The following is a 20931-nucleotide window of genomic DNA, read 5'->3' as shown; positions in this document are numbered from 1 at the left end:
AAATGGACTGTGTAATGGGCTGTTGTATGGGAAACCCCATCTTCAGTAGCTTCTGTCTATGTCTTGGAAAGGGTGGTGCAAAATTTGAACAATTTGATTTCTACTGCATGTGTTTGAAATATTTATAAAGTGATTGCAGGGTAACTGGGCTGTTCTTGATATTGACTATGTATAGTTCCTCTATTCTTAATTCTTCTCACTGTTGCAATGCCATACTTTTCCCTGCCTTTTGTGTGGGATCTTACACTGGGTGAGGAGGATGGCTCTTTCAGTGATATTATTACAGAATTTGTTGCAACTTTTTTATCATGTTCAGTTTTTCCAATAGGGCATTCCTGCTGAACAGGGAGGGAAGGGACCCCTTCATTTTATTTCAGCTGGATAGCATAAGTTTTCCAGAGATTTCTTTACAAGCCCAAAGAAAATGTGTAAGAAATTCTCCTTATTACTTGATCTCAATGAATAGTGACATAACTTTAATGGCTACAGGGCTAAATAAATGGATTTTCCTCCATGACCTGAAGACTCTTCCCATTATATGATCACAAGATACTACAGTAATTTATTTCTGCTGAAAATTGTGTACAACATCATTTTATAGAACTTTTCTAAACAGACTGGTTTTTTTACAGAGCTTTAAACTAATACAAATTTGCTGTGTGTATGTCACTTGACTTGAAGATTTCTCCCATATATATATATATATATATATGCCTATTTTGTTAGAGAGTTTTATATCAAAGCTTTTAGAATAACAGAGATTTTAGCATATCTAATGCTTAGGATATATAATTTCATTTTTGAAAAATGTGAGGAAAGGGATGTATTGAAAAGAAAATATTTGAAGAAGGGGAGGCAGGCATTAGTGGTCTCCAAGTATCTTTGGCAAGACATTTATCCTCTTTTAAGGACCACTCCTAAAGCAGAAAGCTCAGAAGCTCAAGCACAAAACTTCTCCCTTCCCAGTGGTATATCATAATAATCTGCAGCCTTATTGATCCAGGAGCCTTCTGACTCCAGGTTGCTGGGAAACATTCACCGAAGATCAGCTTTTCACATGTCTGATTTTCCTTGACAGTTTTCCATAAGCCTTCAATAGTACAGAAGAGCTAATTTCAAACTAACCTTGTTTCCGGTGATTGGGGTTTGTGGGGATTAGTTTTTAAGGTTTGTTTGGGTTTTGGTGCATTATGTTTTGTTTTCAGGTGGTTCTGGCACAGTCTTTTGTGGGGCCTTGCTCTGCAAAGGAGCTCCTGTCTGATTTTTGCTACTGAGAGAGTTGTGCTTTCTCTCCTCCCACCACTGATATCAAGGGTGACATAGTCCAAATTAGGATTTTGACTGGGCCATACAATCACAACTACAAGACCTGCTTTCCTTCAGGTTTAGATGGGAGAGAAGCGAGCTACAAGGGGTCTTCAGTCACTGGGAGACTCAGAAGACAGTGACAAATTTGGCTCCTGTGTAATGAGTTGCAGGACATGCCTCCACAGAGGCCCATTTGAAGATGGCATAACTTAAAGCTACCCTTTATAACTGCAAGCTGTGTCCATGGCTGAGATCCAAGTTGAGAGTCAGCAGAAACAGATGAAAGCAACCAGCACTGTTTCCTCTATGCCTTTAACACTAATGAACTCTATTATGTTTATGAAATTGGTTCTCACCTACAGCTTGCAAATGCAATTATAATTTGGTCCTTTTACCTCCTGCATATTGTTTAGTATGCTGTTCCTAAGCCAGTTCAAAAATACCACAGCGTAAAAAAAATTGTTCTCAAAAGGGCTTTTATGTTGTTGGTTTTAAATGCTTTGAAAACCATTAGATTGTTCCAGGCTTACCGGGACATTTCCATAAAAATAAGCTGCATTCCAAAGAATCTGAGATTCATATATTACAGGATATGGTCTCCTCACACCCTCCGCCTACTCATTTGGAAGTGTCTCATGGTTTTCCTGCATCATTTGACACATCTGTAGTCATTTAATTGTTCTAGCCTTTCAGACTGTATTGTGAAACAATTGCTTACAGGACTCATTAAAAGAAAATATAACAGAAAATTCCCATGCGTTGTACCTCCTCCACAGTAACCTGAGCCTTGGAAACTTGCAGGGTATCCAAAAACTTTATGTTTTTTTTAAGCAGAACATTTTGACCTGTGTTAGAGTAGGCAGCCAGTGTGCTGCATGACTATTTGGACAATGTTTCTGTATGTCTTAAAAAGTGGTGAGTGAAATGAGAATGTGTTACATATTACATGGTATTTTTTTTTATTGCTATTTGCTTATTTCAGTTTTGGTCCCATCTCAGAAAGGTGCTTGACCATTTCTCTGTATCAACCCTCAACTAGCAAAGCCTTTTCTTTAGTCTCATGGATGCTAACAAAACATATGCTGAGAGGATTGGCTTGGAAAGTTTTGCTGAATGGAATATTCTCTCACTAGTCTTTGAAAGTTAACCTGGCAAGAGATGTTACTCGAGTGCATCTGTTTATCTCAATTAGTGTTGTGTCATACAGAAAAAAACACACTGCCAAATGCTTGAAATTCCACTGTTCCTTATTTCACTCCTTAGCACTGAGGAGAACTCCCTGTATCTCCAGCTGAGACACCGAACATCTGGCAGATCTCTAAATTCCTCAAGGTCGTGGAAGAAGTCATGATAATGATGCTGAAATAGGCTTATGCAATGTAAGGGATGTAGCTAGTTTTAAATGTTTAAATTGGCTGATATATATATATATACACATATAGATATATATAAACCAGTTGCATTGAAACATGCATTATTGTAGAGAAAAATGTGGCTTATATGCTGATGGGAGCCTATTTGGAGAGTGTCACAAGAAATATAAAAATGCTGGTTAGGTTTTGAGGGAAGAATCACATCTGAATCAATGCAGAACTAAATTACCACTGACAGATCTTGATCATGAAAATCATTTGGGTGAAGACTAAGAGTGCCCATGGATGAGCTACTTTAATGTGAAAATGGCTTAGTAATAAGAAAATAGAAATTAAATGCCCTTTGCTTTCTACCTTCCTTTTATGGGGCTTGCATAACACAACTGTTTTCTCTAAGGTGAAATGTTTTAATTTCTCTGAGTTAGTGTTTTGGTAATATAAATGTTCTGACAAGACTAGAAAAGCCTCACCACATCCATAAATGCATTTTACACTGACTTTGTAAAGGGATACATAACACAATGTACAGTACCTGGAGCAGGGCAAGCTCTGTGGTATTTCTAGCTTAATAAGTAGGCTCAACTGATGAACAAAGTTTTGCAAGAATTAATTTTAACAAGTTTAAGACAGATGTATTGTATTGTTTCTCAGACTACCAGCTGGGTTCCTCTTTATTTCAGTCTGTCCATATTTTTATGCCACATTCTTCACTACATTTGACTGCCTGGAGACTTGACTCTCCTCCAGTTCACCTTCCCAGACACACAAATGTAGTAGTGATGAGTAGAGATGAGATTTTGTTGAAGCTCAGACTCTCAGGCTTCAAGATCCCTTGCAGAGGTCTCAGAAGCTCTGCCTTGAGAGCCAGGGATCCCAAATGCAGGCCTGGGTGTTCAGGACTAGCAGGAGGAACAACAGCCTTCCTGTCAAAACTGAGCAGAGTCAGGTGTGGTCCTGGATCAGATGTCACGAGAGAGACAAGAGAGATCCTTCTGGTTTTTCCTTCTCTATCCCTATTCACTTTCTCCTGATATCTTCCATGATTTATTCCACTTCTGACCCCAAGACCATGTGCTGGATTTGGCAAACACCTCATGAGCTTTAAATTAAACATAGTAGGTTTCACAAGTGATCATTTCCAAGGTAACTTCATTTAATCAGAAAATCACTCACTTTCTCTGGAGCCAGCTCTTGTCCTGTTTCCCTCTCTTCCCTGAGAGGGGAACAGGATAACCCATAGCAGTTTTGTTGGGACACATCATTGTCAAAGATGCTCAGCAAGTTTGCATTATCTGGGGAGAAACAATAAAAACTATAATTTAGCAAACACAGGAAAAGGTCCATGATTAATGTGAGCACTTGCAGGTAAGCAGGAACAGTTCAGTGACTTTGCAAATCCCTTCTCAAGGGCTAGTGGTGTTTAATAACACAGAGAGGTGCCTCTCTTTGCACCCACACTCAGTACCTTATAAACTTTACCTTAGTATTTCACTATTTTCATTGTAAGGCTTCATTCAGAGTTCAGACTACACGGGGGAATAGTGTGCACAGCACAGATTTTATCATACTTTCCATCTCAGCTGGCGTTCCAGCAGAGAGGTGATGTAAGCACTCTAAGGAGCAGTTTGGTTATATTCAGAAAACAGATTTTTTTTTTAATAGTTTTTCTCTAATTTGGTTTTATTGGTGCATTAGAATAGAGACAGCATTAAACAGCTTGTGTTTAACTTCAAACAGATCATGAACTTTTGCCAATTATCATAGATCTGAGAATACGTATATATTTACAGAGAATTATGTATATGTGCCAACATATAGCCAACACAGAAATGTGCATGCTTCTAGCAGAAAAGTTTGAGAAGAATATACAAGTTAGTGGAGAGCCACAGATGTGTTCATTCATACTGTTTGTTTTTTTTATTTTGAGCACCAGTTTCAAGTTCTTTTCCAGTACTAATTGAATTGAGTGTGTCTAAAGCACCAAGGGTTAGCAAAATCCAGTGGACTAGACTGGGAATCTTTTGCAGAAAGAATTCCAGATCTAACTGTGTTATAGTAAGTAATTTTACTGTGGCCTGACACACAACATGTTTCTGTGCAGCAAATTTAAGAGAGGTTATGCAGTTTGCATCGTTTTTTTTTCCTCACTTAGTCAGTTTTTCCAGCTAATGGAAAGAGAATGTCTTGGCTTCATCTTTATTCCACCCTCATTCCATCAGGCCCAAACTCTGAGCTGGATAACTCCCAAAAGGATCAGGACACATATGGTGTCTTAAGTAATGCTTCTGAATCAGTACATGCATTTGCAAAATACATTTTTAGTCTTTAATTTCTTTGCGAGATCAATTCATTGCTCAGCTTACATTTCTTAATGAATAAACAAATATGTTTATGTTTGCATGTATAAACATGTAAATGTATGCATATTTGTATATTAGTAAACCCATTTTCTCTGCCTTACCAGCCCTCCAGAAGGTGGTGCTTCCATCTCTGTGTATGTGGGCTAAAGAGAGACATTTACTTTTGTATATGCAGTGACAGGAAGTGGGATGAACCAGTTCACATCTGTTAGACATTAAACAGCGAAATAACAACAACAGTACTAAAATATGATTTTAGCCAGCCAGCAAGAACAGAAATCAGACATAGAAAGCTGAAGGTGAGTCAAAAGACAGCCCACATCCAGCTGATTTCTTCAAAGACAAAATGCGATGTATTTTTTCCTGGTTTTCAGTTCTGCAAAAACTGCCTTCCTGGATCATTATAACATGCCATCAGAATGAGAGGGTTTGAGGATTTCCTGTAGAAAACTATGGCAGCATTCATTCCTGCGGCAGTGTCTGAGAGGAACAAGCATGGGCCTCAGAAATTCTTGGATTTAGAAAAGCAGCACTTTTCTTACACTTCTTCCCATTCACCTCCTACACCATGATCTGCTGATCTTTTCCCAGGACCCTGCTGAACAATTGTAAAATGGACTAATTAGAAATGTATTCCATTTCTTAATAGATACTACCTGAGCCATTATCAAGGGTTGACAGGGTTTATTTGATAGCTCTTGTGTGATGTATTCCTGACTAAAATCTTATCAACTCAATGAAAGTAAAAGAGGCTTTAGAAGATCATGACTCAGGACATTTCTTTGAGTGATAAAACAATCAATTCTTAAATTTAAAGATTGCTCTTTTCCTTATATGATAGTTGTTCCCAGATAGCAGCTGTCATTGCAGAAAACTCTGGCAAGCTGTAGGAAAATCATGATTAATTGGAAAACTGGTATTCACAGAAAATGGCTGGCTGCCAATGGGCTGCAAAAGTAAATAGCATCAATTAAGTCAACATAGCTAATTTTCTCCTGAGCTAGTAATTACACTCTGTGCACAATGACCTCTTCATTAAAATAATGGAATATTGTAGAAATATAAGTGAACAACAGTTTGAGTGTTATTTGAGCTATTTCTTCATGGTTTAATAGAATAAAAAAAGATAAACCCTGAATTTTACCCTTTTGGTCACTTTGGCAAATAACTATTTCTGCTCAAATTATCTATTTTTATTATTTCTATTTCATCCATCTTTTCATATTTAAATAAAAAATCAAGTTCTTAGTAGAGCATTTTATAAACATGGATGTGCAAATATTTGGTACAAGTTTGATTCTTAGTTTTAGGCTGCTTGTTTGTTCCAGTTTTCAAAGTCACAGTGTGTTTCTCAAGCCTGAAGCCAGGTACCAGGTGGTGATGATCCGACAGTGGTGTGTTGTTGGTTATGCTTCACTGGCAGGACAGCCCTGAGCCTGGCCTAACTCAAGTGTTCTTGTCGCTGTGTTTGGAGGCACCAGGACCAAGGGTGTCCAGGACGAACTGTTCCAGGCTTGCAGAACCTGTTGATGCAAGCAGACTGGCAGAAAAGCCTTTACCAACCTTGTCTCTTTCAGTAGATATCGCAGGGCTGTGACTCAAAGGCCCCGTGGATTGTGCTCACTCCCATTTGGCAGAGAGCGGCAGGGGAGGCGGATTCATGTAGCCATAACTGCTGAGCTCAAATGTAGTGTGCTGCTGGCTGTTCCCTGAGGAATAGGAAATGACCACAATGACACCACCACCACTATCTTCTCCAGGTGAGGAGGGAGCGGTCTCTGTGCATTTATGTTGTGTCAGATCATAGCTGTGCACACATGCACGTTCCCCGTTTGAGCTGTCTCACAGAGAAGGTCAACAAATAATCTGAACCCTGGCCAGACTTCAAAAGTTCAGAGGTTTGGTTTAGAAAGAGCTGCAGTCAATGATTCAAAGTTCATAAAAGCTGTCCAGATTTTCTGAGACTGTAAAACTGGGCTGGAGCAGCATTTTTCCTGTAGCTTTCAGCACTTCTGTTTCCCATCCTAGCTGGACAGTGGAATCGAAAAAACACTTCTTCAGAAATTCCAAGAGCTTAAGAACATTTGGTCCCAGTCTGGTTCTAAAAATGAGTAAGGATCTGGGAAGCTGTCTGGTGGGGTAATACCTAACCTACCTAGTCAGTCCCATTGTGTCTACAGCTCCCTTTGGACTGGGCAGTATTTTTGTAGCTGGAGTTTGGTGCAACACTCAGCATGCTCCCTAACAAAATGGCTTGTCATCTTTTCCTAGTTGTTTACAGGTTCTTATGGATATTAAAGCATATTCTGTTTAATCTTTGATCATTAGCACTGTACTCTAGTGAAGAAAGAGCCCAGTGGTTTCACAGCTGCAATATCGCAATGTCAACAGGGAGCCTTATATTTCAGAATAGCAGAAAACGTGCTCCTAATGCTTTGGGGTTTCAGATACAAAAAGGCTGTTTGTAATGTCACATGGCCAAGGCATGGCCTAGTCAAGTCATGGGAAGGAAATCAATTTCAGCTCCTGCTGTTAACTCTTTTACAGCACTTCTTTGGGATTATGATGTAAGGACTAGATATCCGTCTTTTTTCTTCTTGCTTGAAAAATACCACAGTGTATTTACAAAAAGTTATGGACTACTACAACAAGTGGGTCAGTACCAACCCACTTTGTGTGTGCCAGCAATGACCACTGATGGAGCAGCAGCCTAAACCCTTTTGCTGCAGCTGGAAGAGAATTTGTCACGTTTGGACATGTTATTTCCATTTGGCCAGGCTAAATAAATGCATCTTAAGCTATTCTTACCCAAATCTATGCTAGTTGGTTGGTTGGTTTGTTTTCAAAATTTCACTGGGAAAACTAGACTTTTCTTGCAGTCCTGGGAAGTGAGGATTAGTTTTCATATACTAGTTTCTACTGTCAGTAAAAGAAAACTAGCTAACATATCCTCCTAAGAAATTTCAGGTACGCAGAGGTAGCAGACTTTTTCAGAGACCCCCCAAAAACACAGATTTAAGTTCTGTCCTTCAAGCTTAAAACCAACTGAATTGCAGGGGTATTTGCAGTAAGAGGAGGGAAAGTATTGCTAAACCAGTTACAAAGACAGGAGAAGTTTTAACACTCAGTTTGGGTCTAGGCTCACACATTAAGCCATTCAGAAGATTTGGGATCTGCGACTGTGGAATGAGTTCACTCATGTTACTGTGTATAGCAAGAAACTTCCAGCAACCGTGCTTATAGTTTCAGTGGGGAGCACACATCATGTGGGGCTCCCTGGATGCTTCTGTGGGAACAGACTGCAGCTGTGTGTAGCCTCCAGCTCCTCCAGGGACACCACGTTGTAGGTTCCCTGTGAAGAAGTTCTGAGAGATATTTATTCTCTCCAACACAGAAATCTTCCTGTACTTTCCCAAGGGATTGAGAGCTGCCTAGATATTACAGACATTGCAAAAATCTCTTTGAACCCCATCTGCAAATTTAAACCACTTGGCACCTTTCTTTTCATCACAGGAAGATTTTTTTTTTTTAGTTTCCTTTTACTGCTTTTGGAGTCCAAGATAGTCAGGTTTATACCAATGTAATTGTGCCTCTGTAGAGCCTACCTTTCTCCATTTTTAAGTAAGTACTGGGGTACTTCACAGGAAGGTCGAGCAAATTCATATTTGTGTAGTACTTAGAACTCTTTAAGCTGAAGGGAGTGTACAAATGCAGCGTTCATTTAATTGGGTGCATTTTTGGAGTATTGTGTTCGCATTGTGTTAAATAAATATTATATTATAATATTTTGTATTAATAGAGAAGGTTTTAAATAATAGCTAGTTAATAAAAATAATGTACAATTTTACATCCTATCACAGGATACTTTTCGCAATTAAATGTTATTTAGACTCTGAAAATAGAAAACATTGGAATTAGTACTGTGACTTATCATGGCATTATAGAGATTAATTTGATGCTTGGTGGATATAATTTTGCCTACATTGTACATTTTACTCCAGTTTTGGGCTTCTCATGTTTGGTTAAAAAGGTGTGATAGGCTGCAAGATTCAGCAAGACTTCCCACTAAATGTATTATCCATGTGCACTGCGTGTGAAATTCCACATTAAAAGAACATTATTAAGATTTTTGAGGCAAGTAATTATGAAAGTGGAGCTTGAGACTGCATGCACACTTTCAGTTCAGGTCACACATTTGCATTTTGATCATGTAGTTTGTTTTTTTAAGTCACTATTCCCTTGCACTTGTCAGCACTGAGGATATGTCTGCTGTTCAGATGCACCAGAGCTGTGAAATTAGGCAGGTCTAATGCCTTTGGATGTGGATTCAACATCCATGTCATCATATGCATTAAGTGAGGCAGAGGACTGCTGGAAAAAAAGGATGATCTCTGCCCATTTCTTCTAGAATTCCTGGGAGATGGTGCCAAGCAAGGCACTAAAACCAGTCTTTATCAAAGCTGTTTCTTATTTCTGGTGTTTAGGGATGTAGGAGAAGGCAATAGGATTGTACTGTGGGCATGTAGGTACTGTGAAAATTTCATTCCCAGGGGTCACAACTAAAAAAATAAAATTGTTACCATTATTTCAGCTGCAAGATGGAAACTCTGTTATGAAGATAATTAATTCATAGGAAACACTAAGATATTACTGTATTAAATATGACATGAAAAAATTGAGGAAATTAATAGAGCTATCCTGAGAATAGCTTTTGAATAAAGTGAAGCACATAAGGGCTGTGATTACACCTTGAAAATAAGTCAAAACAGCCAACTGAGCACTGTATTTTTGTGAGCACTTTTTATTTTAATTCACAAAATGAGACAAAGACCCACTCAAAAAAAAAAAAAAAGCCCCAAACCTGACTGTGTAATAATTTTATTATATATTCACAGGGAGACCAAAGAAAGGTCAGGTATATTGTCATTTCTGACTTTCTGTGTGTTTGACTTGGCAACTTCAGCTCTTTATGAGTCACATATGTACTGGGAGAAAAGTGCTATAAATTCGTGGTCAGATCTTTTTTTTATATTATTCTTACTTCTCAATGTCATAAAATAACTAAGTGCAGCTCAGTTTCACCTTCCATTTAAAAGAAATGCAGTGTTTTAGATGTGGTTTTGTACTTAGTGAAGAATGTAAATTTGACATAGAAAAACATTAGTTCTTTTCAGGAAAAGTTTCCTGCTAGGAGCGTTCAGAAATAACTGGGTTTTCTCATCAGAAGCTGAGTAAAAATGAGATACATTTGTAAATACCACTGACCTTCTGTGAAGATACCATAACTGTTTCTTCAATTTTTAAAACAATATTGGCCAGCCAGTTGGTCATGAATGTGAGCAGAAGAGAACAAGGAAAAAGATTCCCTTAGTGAGAAGATGTGCAAAAACCAGACCACCTCTAGGGAAGTGCTGTTTTCCTCATACCACCAGTGTTTCTTGCTCTGTATTAAAAGGCAATGTTTGTTTCTTCATGCTTGACCATTGTCATAGCCTACTGTTAAGGAAGCAAAGAGAAAATAAGGCAAAGGGAAAAAAAAGAAATCTGTAAAGAGAAAAGTGATAACTTTTAACAATTTAAAGGTTGAGGTTTAAAAAAGGGAATCTTCTTACAGAAGTATTTAGGCTGTTCTCAAAATGCTGACTGTGCAGGGACTCTGCATTTTAATTATCACCTTGCAATATTTTTTTTCCTTAGGAAGTGGTTTCCACACAAAAATAAAAAGGCAGGATCAGGCAGCCCTGCAGCCTTCTGCACAGATGTTCATTTTTTTGGTGAGAAGGGGTGACAGTGAGCAGTTGCCCTGGCATGGTTTTCCCTAACCAAGGGGAGGTGTGGTACTGTTTCAGATATGCTGCACACTAGGTGAGCAGTGGGCTTCCAGGTTTCCCAAAGGAAAGTCAAAACTCCAGAGCAGTCAGCCTTGCTTTCTTCAGATAAAAGAACTGGAGATACCAGCCTGGGTGAAGAGGAGGGTGAGAGAGATTAGAAAGTAATTTTCAATATTCTCCAATGGACTTTTGATTAACTTTGTTGATTTTCTGTGATTTCCTCTGTTCCTTTGCTCATTCATATTTTTAGCACCCTAGTTTGGGAATGAGAAATAATAGCACTAAGGTGTTTTCCACTGCTTTGATGAAGACACTTACAGGACTGTATCAGAAAGGTGAAGAAAGATGTTTCCCTATCCAGAGGTTTTGTCTCTAACTGAATATACTTTTGTGCAAGCGACAAATACTTATTATTATCTTGTATTAGGAGTAGCGTTGGTTCATAAACTTTCTTTTTTCGCTTAAAAAATATCCAGACAGACTTTGAATAAATGCTCCTCTGTTGTGATTTTAGGATGGTACAGTTTCTTCTAGGAGATTTGAAGTAAGGAGAAGGAGTATTCATTTAGTTCACTCTTCTCTGTGTTTGGTAAATAGAAGAAATGAAGTGGCAGAAGTGCAGGGTTGGTGGCCTTGTTGAACTCTGGTGGAGAGGGTTCTGTAGAGATTGTTTGACTGTTCAAAGTAAGAAAATATCAAAGCTTACTGATGCCAAATTCCTCTCTACTAGAAATCTAAATTAGGAAAATAAATAAAACCTGCTCATGGTTGGCATAAGCTTGATCCAATAAGAAAATAAGTCTCATAGATAATGGTTGCCAAGTTCTGTGTGAAAAGCCAAAATATTGTACAAAACCAGATTATAGTTGACAAGAGGCTGATGGTGGTGACAGCAAGCAGGTAAATGCTTCAGTCTGTGCCTATTTGCTGTGATTTCATCACCCTGGTAGCACTCAGGCCCCATTTCTGTGCAGCCATTTCTATTACATGCTCCATCCTTTCACCAGCTCTGTTTCCTCCCTCTGGCTGCTTCGGGTACCAGGTTTATTTTTGGTGGCTGTTTAAGCTGATGAAGCATATAACCTTGGATCAACACGTTTCAGGTTTCTCACTCAGCATTGCCTGCTTTCCTTTCCTAGGAAAGCCTGGGGTAAACACTGCACACACTAGTAGTGAGATGCAGTACAGATTGCCTCCTCAACAGCTCACCAAACAGCGTGTTTTGTTACAGAAAAAAGTAAATACATTGGGCAGACAAGAAAATTGCTTGCAGCAATGAGTGGGAGTTTACAAACTAACTAAAGGGCTTTGATTCCTGTGTCCTCTAGTTGCACTAAATACCAGAAGATAATATGACAGCATAGCATAAGTGAAAACACTGAAGGCAACCCATTTGTTTGTTTATTACTGTTCTGTTTGAATTTATGGATTCACGTGTTCTGCTCTGGGTGCTTGTAGAGTTACATAAACATGGTTTTGCCCAGGTAGGTTGGTTTTTTTTTTTTTCTTTTTTTGAGCCACAGCGTATTTATCATGCTGATGAAGCAATGTTTGGGGGACAAATATGACATTAAAAATAGACTTGGATTTCCCAATCATCTGAAATGCTGGCTTGCAAACCCATGCAGCAATGCTGATTTGTGGGTAGTTAATTTTCTTGGCCATTGTTTTTCTACTGTGTGATGCCGTGAGGTTATTTCTAGGCAAAATGAAATATACGGTTATACATAGTAAGAGAATTGTATAGTAGAAAATGTTCTTGGCATGCACACACTACTCAGAATGAGTACATAACGTGCACTTGAATGGATGAGCTGTTTTTTGTTTTTCCACTGGCAAACCAAGCAATAAAGTACAATCCATTTTGAAAATAATTTTTCCTTTTTTTTGGATGGTTTTTTTTTTGCCTTTGGGGTTTTTATTTGTTTTTTTGGTTTGGGGTTTTTTTGGGTTTTTTTGTTGTTTTTTTTTTGTTTCTGTTCTTATTTTTCTTTACACCCAGTTCCAATATTCTGGACCATAAAACTTACTTAAGTGATATTTCCATCATTTCACTGACCTTACTTATTCATTTTTCAACCCAGGTCAAAAATCTTAAGAGATTCAGATGCTTGAGAAAACAAGAAATGTATTTCCTTATTGAGTATTGAGTTCAGCTTTTGATCCTGATGTAAATATAGAGCTGAAATTCAGCAGGGGACAGAGGCCAGCAGAAAGCTGGGCACAAACATTATTTTGCAATGTTTGTATGGGGCAATAGCTCAGCACCGTCCTCATTGCCTCACATGTGCAGTACCTGGAGCTGAGACACTGTGGTTAGACAGAGCAGAGAGCACAAGCTGGGCTTGGACTTGGGTTGGACTCAAAGCCTGAGGGCTGCTTTCAAGGCTAACAGAAAGAGAAATCAGGCTTTCCTTTTATTTCATTGGTCTTTGGACCAGCCTGAGATTATCTGGCCCTACCTCACTTGCTCAGCAGAGGATGTGTGGATGCTGTTCCAATACACAAACTGAAACTTCTGAATCAGAAGAGCTATAACTTAACTCCCAGGTAGTTTTTCCTCAAGCAATCAGATTATTTGTTCTTTTAGAGGGTGATAGCAATTTCATTCACAGCAAGTAAAAGAAAATTGAAGCATTCCTGGTACAACAAAACCTAATTTGCAGGGGTTGATAAATATTATTGAGCTACAAAGAAGTTGTGGCACAGAATCTTGTGTGTGCCACACAAAATTATCTGTGAGATGATTTCCCATTTCTCTAGGAATATATTCTCTTATTATTATGCTTTGAAATGGAAATGCTAGGAAATGGATACAAGCAGGAAATGATCTAGGATTCCTAGGTAGAAAACCCCTCACTTCTTGGAAGAGCTGAATACTTTTCTTTTTAAAAAAACCCGGCACAGTTAAAGAATTCAAGTGACAAATAATTTGCATATTTAATGCCATATATTTTCTTTATGTCTGATCCTCACCTTCATCCATAACAAAATGGAGAGCCTCTTTTTCCTTCCATCTAGATAATTTTTTTCAAAATTCAATTTGCATCACTGCCTTCCCAAAGGCACTAAGTGTCTTTGGTGCACATGGGGATGGAGTCAGACTAGAGTCAGAATGCTATCTTTTAAATTCATGCCCTAGACTGGAAAAAAATGGTTAATAAGTGGCAGAAAACAGATTGGTTTCACTCTTTTGACACAACAGAGATGTCTGTCTGTGTTGCTTCAGGCTGTCAAATGTTCCTAGAAACAGCAGTTAGGCAAACTGGTAAAGAAGGGGATTCAAAGAAAAGAAGCTGAAAGTTGATCAAGCCCAGCAATCCTGAGTGGGCACCTAAAGAAGAAAAGTCATTGCATTCACATGTATTCTTGCTACAAAGCAAGATGTCGAAAATAATCCATTTTCTAACCAGACTGTGCTAGTAATTTTGTAATTCCAGGGTTCTTTTCCTCTTTCCCATCCATCCCCGGCAGTGCTTCAAAATTAGCTGTAATTTTCATGGTTCAGTTATTAGGGTATGAAATGCATAAGGCTTGGCGGGTAGCAACAATGAACCCTAAAATTAAGTATTTAGTACTGAAATGTCTATATTACCCTGGATAAATATGCCTGTATTTTTGTTGGATGGGTTCAAGAGCTAAAGAGGTTGGGAAAACCTGAAATCAACTAAAACTAACTAAGTGAGGGGAACGGAAGGCAATTATTTACCTCAAGTGGTGGCTGGGGAGTGGGGAGAGCAATGGGGGGGAAACCAAGCAAGCCACTTGAGAGATACAGTAATAGATGTAGGGTACAGAGTTAATATTGGAGGGTTAAGAGACAGAACTGCTTATTTGCTCTCTATATTCTCTGTTCTTTACCTTTCTTCTGCGTTCATGTTTTCTTGACATACTTCACTTTTCCTTTTCTCACTCTCTCCCCTTTTTCCTTTTTTCCTCCTTTTTACCCTTTTTATCTTTCCTCACTAAGCACACTTGACCCACTCTAAGCATTCTGTTTCTGTACATCTTGCAGCAGCTCTTAGACATAGAAAAAACACAGACATTGCTCTATCCATTACAGTAGAGGATGCTGACTTGTGCTGAAGGCCACAGCTGTTCAAAGAATGTTTTAAATTTAAGGTGTGCACTTAGGTCTCACACAGAGCCCTACGTATTTGCTGGCAGACAAGGAGGTAAATAAGAGGTTTGTTACTGTAGGTGGAATAGTGAGTGCCTACATACATGCCTCCAGCAGTCCTCATTCTGGAAACACCATTGTGCTGAGCACTGGGCTGGTGGTTTTGTCTGTGTTATTGTGGTATTCTGATGAGGAACAGTTGTATGAGATAATGTCATATGCAAGATATGCAGTCATTTATAATTCTGTTTGCCACAAACATTGTTTCCTAGTCTTTTTCTATTTTAAGCTTGAACTTTCCTTAGTGAGAAATTCAGCTTCCCTTCAATGTGATATTCCTGCTTGAAAGGAGCTTCCCTTCACCCACACTTTGTTCTTCACCTGGTATCACTTTATTTCTTTCTTTCATCTTCCTTAGGGGCTAACCTGAAATAGAAAGAACTCCTTCTCTGTACTGCTCTTGCTATTTTCCTTCCCATACTCATTACCTCTGATCTCACTGTATTTCCTTGCTCTGGCTATGGAGTGTTGTTCTACCCTGGTGAATTAAATTTACTCTTATTTTCCCACATGTTCAGCATCACCAGCTGATAGAATTTACTGGGGCTGTATCCTTTGTGGGTGTGCTTCATTTTCCACAATAAAAGGCAGGGCTCTGTTGCCTTCCCTTCTACACAAGCAAAAAGGCTGAATCCTGCTGAACAAATAAAATTTGGTTGCACAGAGACTGCAATAGAAAAATTTCCATATCCTTTTAGAAATGACCCACCAAAGCTGGTGGGAAATGTGGAGTTGTACTAGAAATGTTAAAATGAGCATCTTAGGAGAGTAAATGGGTAAGTCTGGTTACAGAGATACCAGACTCAGTAGGCAGCTGGAGAAGGGTGATGAAAATGACAGCTGGATTAGCAGGTCAATGGGTTCTATCACATGTGTAGCTTCTCAAGTCACCCAAAGAGGGAAACAAAGTAGAGTGAGTAAATCCTGATGACTCACAGAGGTGGAATGGGATGGAGACATTAATCACTGTCATCCCCTGAAGCGTGCAAAGAGGCACATCTAAAAGCAGCACCAGGCTGCCAGCTGAGGAAGCAGAGGAGACATGAGGACATGACAGGTCCTCTGCGTGTCACTGCAGAGACGCCAGGACAGGAGACCAGGATGTGAGCACCTGGATGGATTCATGTGTGCTGGGCAGACCACTCATGTGCAGCGAGCCTTGGCATTCCTGAGTGGGGGTGGGAATATGAGTGTGTCTGAAATTTGGTTTAAAATGACCTTCTACTACAAGTCTTTCATGACTTGCCATATTGTTGCTGCAGCAGCTCAGGCTTATTTCCTGCAAAGGGGGCAACTCTGCTGCCCTAGGGATGGCTGGGAGTTGAGCTTCCACTGGGACAGAGGAAAAAGGACAAGAGTGGCAGCCCTCTAGTATGCACATAAGGCTGAGACAGTGTGTTTCTCCACATCATAGACAGGGGGGCTGAAATAATATTTGTTGAACCACCAGCTTCACACCTTTTATAAAGAAACTGCAGCCTAGACCTAAGCCATGACATCCAAGACTCTGTGCTTTCCCACCCCTGGAAGTAGAAAAATGCTCTCTCAATGAATACTACAAACTCCATCTAGGATATGCTGCTACACTTATAATTTTATGGATAAAGCAGAAAGGAAAGACTACTATTCTGCATGAAGGGAGAAGAATGCTTCTCACTGACAGATGTGTCTAATGCTGGAACACAAAGTACTTGGCACAAAATTGGAAATGCATGAAAACATTGACTGTTGCATTCCCCATTCTCATTTGAGAAATTATCCATATAATCTCCTCCTCCTAAGTGTCAGGTTTCAGCTGATTAACCTTGTTTTCTAGCTAGACAAAACATTTGATGTCTACGTGATTCAGAAGCAGATTGCTTCTAAACAGAATAACATGCTCGTAAAAGAATTGGTGAGCTGCATAGCCTGGTTTTCAGATTCCTGACACCAAGGTATCGAGGTTGTTCTTTCCTACAGGATTTAAGTTGAAGATAGATTGGACCTGTTCTTCCAAAAGTGTCAGCATAATGAGTAAGGAACCCTTAATAAGACCACAGTGTCTAATGGCTCATAAAAACCAGTGAGCTGTTCAATTTTAAATCAAGGATATGGAGAATTGTTTATGTTCTGCTCTGAAACCACAGGCTGGAGCCCCCTTTTGAGGCAGATGCTCTGACATGGGAAGATAGGCAATTTAGCTGGAGCTGCAATTCTGGAGTGGAATATTAATTTAGCTGTAGGTGGTTTGTAGGAATGCTTGTATTTTATGTCCAAGACCACTGCAATACTAAATTGCATTTTTTTTTCTTGAGGAGCATGTGTCGTTGGCATTTCACAAATCTGTAAGCTTACACTAAACGGGTCTTTTACAAAATGCCTGTTAAAAAATAACTCACTTTTATGGCACCTTTAGAGGTTAGTTAAAATCCCATTTAGAGACATTAGACGGGGACAAAAATGTCACGACACGTCCAAGGTCAGTTAATTGTTGAAACAGAATGCAAGTAACAACAGGGAATGGGATGGTCTAGTTGTCTTCTGTATTCATCTCAGGCTCCCTTCCCTGCCACTGTCCCATAGCAATTGTACTGTGAGTTCAAATCTGCAAACACTTTTACCTAATTAGCAGCCTCTCAGTCAATGGCCTCATTCAGCTGTCTCAATTAACGCTGGCTTTTACCAGGTCCCCTTCCCATTTGGATTCAATAGAATATTTATGTAAGAGAGAGCCGGTGATGGGAGACTAGCAGGACTTGTGTGGGCTGAGCAGGGTTCATGTGCCTTTGTAATGGAATATTTTTAAGTGTTTTCTTCTCAGACAGGTCTTCTCTTTCTTTTCTTTAAGTTGGTAGTCTCAGTTAATAATTCTGCTTCATTTTAAGTTATGCCAAATTGGTGCTATTTTATGGGGTGTTTGCTTTGTAAATGGAGAGCTGCTAAATCAGTGTGCTAATTTCTGTTGTCAACCCAGTGTTTAATTTTGTTTTTGTCAGATGATTATCTGTTATGTACACAACACTGTAGTTTCATACTTGTCATTTGACTCTCTCAGTTACAAGACCCTTGTTGCACTCCTGTCTCAAAGCTTCTTCTACAGACCTCTGACTGCAGCCAGCTTACAATTGTTGTTTTAGAAGCCTAAAAGATATGAAATTGCAAAAGGGGAAGAAAATTTTAAATGTAACTGTGCATTAAGTATGGTTACTGAGTCATTGTTTTGGTTTTACATAGTACATACTTCTGGCTAGTGTAAAATGCACTAAGACCCAAATTTTAAAACCGTATGTTTCTAAGACATTATTTATGTTTTTGGCTTTGTACCCTGAGCTAAATACAGAATGTGTAAAGACTGTTAATTAACCCTTTGAGACATGAGTTTCCCATCCATGTGTGCCACAGGAATATGTTTTTAATTAGGTACTAAAACTCCCAGGATTTATACTCATTCAAAATTTGCTCCATTATGAAACTAAAGGGAGTACATGTTAAATGAATTAAGAGGGGGGAAAAAATCAGTTCTGTGTTTAAGAAAAGCTAGATTTGTCTCGCATTCCCACCAGAACCAGGAAATGCATATTTACATTAATCCAAGACAATTTAATGAATATGATCATGGTTCGATACAATTTTTCTCACCTGAAGGAGAAACCTGTTAGTATTTATTTTGTCTTTTCTCTAACTTTTTTTTATAGGATCTGTTCATGCCTTGGGTATTTCCCAGTATGCCCAGTCCTCTCCCATTATGGTAGAGGTAGTAGTCAATTAAAGGAGGAGTTCTGCATAAAGTTGAGCTCAGCTGAAGCCCAGAAAAATATTTGAGCATGTAGCTAACATAAAGTATGTGAAATTAAGTTCATTAGTTGCATAACTGAAGTTATATACACCAGTGACTTGTAGCCCAAAGAAACACTCTGGCTATTTAATAATAGAATCAGACAATGCTCTCAAAACCAACTGAATACTTTGTGGGGAGATAATCTTACCTGTAGTATTATTTCAATCCTAAATTAAACTTTATAGAGAGATTGTAATATTGATACATGTAATAAAGCATGCTATAAATAAAAGGCACAGTGCTTGTGTTCTTATACTGCTGTGTATGCTACTCAGTCATTTCAATTTTAAATCAGAAATTCCAGAAATACCTAATTCAAGCAAATGTCTTAAGGGTCTGAAAAATATGTTTTAAATAAAAGCTTGTTTAAGTTACACAAGCATGAGAGAGGGAAAGCAGTTCAAACTGGGAAGCCTGTTTGTTTTTCTTTGTTCATGTTAAAATTAAATGCAATATGTTTATCTTTTTTTCTTTCCTTTTTTTTTTTTTGAAGGATTTTAACAAAACTCTTCACACTCATATATAGTGTCTTAGAGTGCCAGGTTTTAAGCTAAATGAACTTTTTTGCACGAGTGGTAAAACAACAGAAATAGTAGTTCAAGGTAAATGTCTCCAGACAAAAGAGGTTCAGCTGTGAACCTTCAGTTGGTTGAGAAGCTCTATGGGCTTTCACTTTGGTAGAGTGCCATGGATGATTTTTACACTTCCCTGCAGAAAACCTCCTCCCCCCTTACCATATCCTCTGTAATGATCCTGAACAGAACCAGTGCCTGATCCTGCTCTTTTCATAGGAAAACAGAGACATTGCTTAAAGAAGATTTGCAGACCGTAGTATATAAAAATTAAAAGAAAAATCATTTAATTCAGTGAATTGGCTTGACCATTATCTTGTTTCTAGTGCTGGTATTTGCACCTATGCTAGCTGAGTATAAACTGATGGCATCCATAAATTCGTTTAACCTCATGTTTCACCCAAAAGCCCCCAGGCTCAATAGCAATGGCTAACCAAGCTCCTAGACTAGGCCAGGAATATCTCTGGAGGGTTACCACTTCATGAGATTTAAGGTAAAGTTTCAAATACACTTATTTAAGTGGGGATGAGGTAGCATGGCTTTCAAATAGCACCTCGTCTTCTGCCCCAAAGTTTGCAGCAAAGCCACACAAACAGCAACTCTGACAGCAATGACACAGTGGTGGGGCTAAGGATCCAGGGACAGGGCACTCCGTGGTCACCCCTCAGCAGAAGAGCTGCTGTAAACTAACTCTAGGTGAAACACCAGCTTTAGAGGGTAAAATTGCTATACCACTGCTTGAACACAGAAGTGCAACTGGGACAAATTAAATCACAATTTGGACCATGTGCAGTAAGCACATTTTTTATGTTTTTGTATAAAAAAACCCTATTGTTTCTGTTTCATATTAAATAAGATCCCCATATGTTTGATAGCAAAAGTGTGTATAGTTCAATTCATGCCCACCTGAGACCTTCAGATCCCCCAGTCTGTTGTTTTTCTGTGCACAGTCTGAGATATTTAAATGCACACAAATGGCAATGCACTCTAGTACTGAAAGACCTGTGCCTCTGCACTGGAATTATGAATATATAAGTGAGGGGGAAAACAGGTTTGCAACAGCAAAAATGCCTGTCTTATAAAAAGATAATTGCCTGTTTTGATAGCTCCATCAACCTTCCACTGTACTTCAGGGTGCTCTGATGGGAGAGTAGATCTGGTGACTCACTGTTGTTGTTTACCCTTTTGGCCACTCTTTGGCCTGATAGTCAGTCTTCAGTCCCATTAGCTTCATCTGATTTTTCTCTGGTCTGTGGATGAACTGATTCAGTTTGCTAAGACAGCAGAATAGGATTTGGTAGGAGTGGGTATTTTTTTTTGGTGGTGGTTTTTCATTTTGGTTTGTTTGGGTTTGTTTGGTTGGGTTTTTTTCTTGGTTTGTGTTCTGCTAATTTAATGTTTTATGTCCTTTCTCAGAGGACTGGGTGAATATACACTCCTTAGGGTTCCTAAATTACATGCTAACAGAGGTAAAATTTTTATAGGTCTTA

The sequence above is a fragment of the Agelaius phoeniceus genome, chromosome 3 (assembly GCF_051311805.1).
Source record: "Agelaius phoeniceus isolate bAgePho1 chromosome 3, bAgePho1.hap1, whole genome shotgun sequence".
NCBI classification, from domain to species: Eukaryota; Metazoa; Chordata; class Aves; order Passeriformes; family Icteridae; genus Agelaius; species Agelaius phoeniceus.
Note: the sequence above shows the minus strand (reverse complement) of the source record.